This window comes from Pteropus vampyrus, unplaced genomic scaffold (genome assembly GCF_000151845.1).
Source record: "Pteropus vampyrus isolate Shadow unplaced genomic scaffold, Pvam_2.0 Scaffold153, whole genome shotgun sequence".
Classification (NCBI taxonomy): domain Eukaryota; kingdom Metazoa; phylum Chordata; class Mammalia; order Chiroptera; family Pteropodidae; genus Pteropus; species Pteropus vampyrus.
Window position 1 is genome coordinate 2,886,218 of NW_011888934.1, and position 4,921 is coordinate 2,891,138.

The following is a 4,921-nucleotide window of genomic DNA, read 5'->3' on the forward strand; positions in this document are numbered from 1 at the left end:
ATTTTAAAATTTAAAAATTTTTTAAATTACAGTTTGCATTCAGTATTATATTAGTTTCAGGTGTACAACATAGTGACTAGACACATATAACTTACAAAGTGATCACCGTGATAAATCTAGTACCCATATGAAATCACGCATAGTTATTACACTATGATTGACTATATTCTTCATACTATACCTTATATCTCATGACTATTTTGTAACTAGCAATTTTTATTTCTTAATCCCTTCCCTCCTTTTACTTTCTCGCATTCTTATTTGGCAGCAATCAAAAAGCTCACTGTATCTGTGGGTCTGTTTCTATTCTGCTGATAATGTGTCTTGGTGTGGGCCTCTGGTTCATCTTGTTTGGGACTCTCTGAGCTTCCTGGGCTTGTATGCCTATTTTCTTCACCAGGTTAGGACAGTTTTCTGTTATTATTTCTTCAAATCCTTGCTCTCTCTTCTCCTTCTGGTACCCCTATGATGCGAATGTTGATGTGCCTGATGTTTTCCCAGAAGCCCCTTAAACTATCCTCATTTTTTGGATTCTTTTTTCTTGTTGCTGTTCTAATTTGATGTTTTCTCCTACCTTAACCATTAAATTGCTGATTCAGTTCTCTGCTTTATCTAATCTCCTTTCGATTCCCTCTAAAGTATTCTTCATTTCATTTACTGTATTCTTCATTTCTGACTGGTTCTTTTTTTATGTTTTCTATCTCTATTTCTATGGGTTTATTTTATCTCTTTGTTCAAGTTCTCAATGAGTTGATCTATTCTTCCCCTAAGTTCAATGAACGTCCTTATAACCAGTGTTTTGAACTCTGCGTCTGATAGATTGCTATTTCTGTTCTTTCATTTGAGACATGTTTTTTTTCTCCCCATTTGGCTGCCTCCCTGTGTTTGTTTCTATGTGTTGGGTAGGAATGCTATATCTCGATCTTAATGAGTGGCCTTATATAGTAGGTGTCTTATGGGGCCCAGTGGTGTAGTCTCTCTTGTCACCTGAGCCAGGTGCTCCAGGTGTGTCTCTTGTATGGGCTGTGTATGCCCTCTTGTTATAGTTAAGCCTTGGTTACTGTTTGCATGTCAATGGGAGGGATTGACCTCTAGGTTGATTCATTGTGAGGACTGGCCAGTGACTACAGCGGAGGAGCTGTTGTAAAGAGGCTGACCCTACAAAGCAAGAATCACTTTAGTTGAGTTTCTGGTGCCTTCCCAGGCTGTCCTTTGGGTGTGTCATCCTCAGATGTGGCCTCGGGTGATGCTCTGGCAGAAAGCCACTGGGGGTACCAGCCCTGGAGCCTCCTGGAGGTGGGTCCTGCTGTAACCATGCTATGCCCAAGGTCACTTTGCATGAGCCACCAAGAAATCTGTTAATGGCTGCCACCCACCCTGGACTTAGAGGTGTCTCAACAGGCCAAACCTTGAACCAAGGCTGGCTGCTGCTAGCGCTGGGCTTAGGGCTGCTTAGCAAGAGGTGTGGGGCATGCTGAGGCCAGATGCTACTTGCCTGGGTTTTGTAATCTTTTGAGAAATTTTAGGAAAGTCAGCAGCATGAGACAGGAAAGTCCATTTGTATGGAAAAACCATTGGAAGTAATTTGGGTGGGCCCACGAGTTGAATGGGGCAGAGTTTCAGGGTATCACCAGGGCAGGGCCACTGACGTTAGCCAGGTTGATGGGAACTCAGATATAGAGGCCTCCTGAGTCTGCATACTGGATCAAGAGAAGGCCCAACAAAAAAACAGTGGCCTCCTCCAGCACTTCTGTCTGGAAGAAAGCTGAGCCTCCAACTGTCACCCTGTAGTCAGACAATTCAGTTCCTCCTCATATGTCCATGTCCGGTGCTCTTTAAACTGCTATCCTAGCACTAGAGCTAGAGTGAGTGAATTCATCAGCAGCTAAGTTTGTGCACTGGCCCTTTAATAGGAATGCCCAGGACTCTCGCAATTTTCGGTCACAATCTCTTCTGATTTTCATATCTAGATTTTCTGGGAACTTCTCTTCTTGGCTCTGGAGCCCTGGGCTTAGGACCCTTTGCTCCCCAGGGGTAATCTCCATAGCTTAGACATCCCTCCTGATTTTCAACCACCATACACAGGTGTGGGAGCAGCCTGTTCTGCATTTCTTCCCCGCCCCCTACCAGTCTCGAGGATGGCCCCTTCTTTATGTCCTTAGTTGTAGGACTTCTGTTCATCTAGACTTCAGGATATTTTCAATGATGGTTCTTCTGTATGTTAGTTGCAATTTTGATGTGGTCATGAGAGGAATCAAGTACAGCGTTTTCCTACTCTGCCATCTTGACTAGAAATCCCCTTCAGTTACTATTAGAATAAATGTATTTTTGCCACACTCTCACTTTCTTCTCCTTCTAGGATTCCTATTACATATATGTCTGATTATTTGTTATTGTCTCACATGTATCTGAATCTCTTCATTTTTTTTTTTCTTTGTGCCTTTCAAATTGATTACTTTCTATTGATACATACTCATATTCACTGAAACTTCTGTCTTCTCATATGTCATTAAACCCATATAGTGAATTTTTCATTTCACATTTTGTTTTAGAATTTCCATTTTCTTATCATTGTCTTTCCTCTGTTAACCTTCTATATCTGCTTATTTATTAAGACTGTGTTTACTTTATTTTTTTATATTTTTGAAGTTTACTTTTTTGACATCTTTATTAAGACATATGCCATGCAGTACCTGCATTTAAAGTATACATTTTGATAGTAAATTCAGAATTATGCCACTATTACCACAATCTCACTTTAAAATATCTGAAAGTCTATAAAGGAAACACCATGTCCATTGGCATTCACTCCACATTTCCCAACACTATCCCACATGCAACCACTAATTTACTTTCTCTGTCTATGGATTTGCATATTCTAGATACTTAATATAAATAGAATCACATAATATGTGGTCCTATGTACCTGTCTTCCTTCACTTTGTTTAATGTTTTCAGTTTTATCCATATTGTAGCAAGTATCAATATTTTATACTTTTTCATTGCCAATAATTTTTCATTGTATGCACAGTTACTATTTTATTTATTCATTTATTATTTAATAAGCATTTGGGTTGTTTCTACTTTTTGGCAATTATGAATAATGCTTCTGTGACCATTTGTGTGCAAGTCTTTGTGTGGAGATATCTATCTATCCATCTATCTATCTATCTATCTATCTATCTATCTATCTATCTATATATGTAGATATATATATTTTTTTTTTCTTTCATGTATACCCAAGAGTGAAATTGCTGAGTAAAATAGGTCCCTAATTGCTTCTGTAACAAATTACCACAAACACATTGATTTAAATCAATGCAAATTTATCTTACAGTTTTGAAGGTTATGGGTTTCATTGGGAAAAATTTAATATGTTAGCAGGGCTGTGCTCCTTTTGGAGGCTCTAGGAGAGAAGACTGCTTTTTCAGAATTTGGAGGCCATCTGTATTTTTTAGTTCCTTTTTTTTCCCATCTTCAAAGCCAGGAAGTTAGCCCAGTTAAATCTCTCCCTGACTCTTCTGCTTTCCTGCTTCACTTATAAAGGTCCTTATGATTACAGCAGCTGCTTTTTGGAAAACTTTGCGTAATCTCATTCTGCATGCATGCAGCCCAGTCATGACGCAGGGAATTGTTGGGAACCTCACACATACTTCTGGCACCTCCTGATGCACATCTTTTTCCTGCCCTACCCAGTCCTTTAAGCTGCTTCATCCTGAGCTTAGTAGAAATGCTGGATTCTGCTTAACTTCAACTCTCTGCTTCATAGTTGGAAAATTGTCCCCAGGTAAAGATTAAGAGCAATTATGGAGATCACTAACATTTCAATCTTCTCAGGAATTATAGTATTCTAAGGACTCTTGCACAATGTAAGAAATTTTTTTTTGCTTCATGTATTTTACCCAAGATTATAGTTATTCACAAGAGGACTAGTTGGTTTTAAGTTACTTCATTATAATTGAAAATCAGACAAAAATATTCACTAAGTATTTTAAATAATAGCCATCCCAACATTTCTGAATGTTGGAAATTCTATAACCTTTCCTAAAATATATGGTAATTTCTATGGACTTAAATTTTGTTGTCTGGTGTGTTTTAGGTAGGCAATTTCATGGCAATGATCAAAGTGAATAAAATGGAATCTTTTAAACACTTTTAAGTGGTAAATAGAGATCTAAATCTAAATTGAAATATAACCATGTGTGCTTGTAACAATGCAAATACAATATATAATATGATTAAATCTCTGCGTGTACAAATAATTCACAATTTCTGTTCTGGACCAGGGCAAATATCTTTGGAAATCAATTTTAAATATACACTAATCTCACTAAATTGGGATGGGGGATGTGGGATAAATGCTTTATTGAATCCAGTGTCATGTTTCTGGAAAGGAATCATACTATAAATATTTCAGTTTGACTCCTCTCTCTCTTTACAGATGTTAGATATCTTTATATGTCACCATGTGTAGATTTATAATATTCTTTTTAAAAAGTTTCATAAAACTCTTTTGTATCAATATATCATGAAATTTTTATTTAATTCTCTTTTGATTGATATTTAGACTACTTCCAAGTTGTCCTATTATAGTTTTCTTAAAAACGAGATATTCTTATATCTACATTTATGTGTATTTCTGTGTATATTTAAGAAACATTTCTAGAAATAAAATTGTTGTAAGATAGGCATATTTGAACATGTGAAACATAGTGACTTACTGCCCTTTAAAAAGTTTGTAGCTAACTCTAAGCCTAACATTAATTAGTATTATATACTCATTCCTAATCCTAAAATTAACCTTAACCTGAAATCTGACCCAACCCTAAACTTACCTCAAAACTAACCCTAAATCTAACCTTAATACTAAACCTAAGCTTAACATTAGCCCTTACTCTAACCCTAAACCTGACCCTAATGA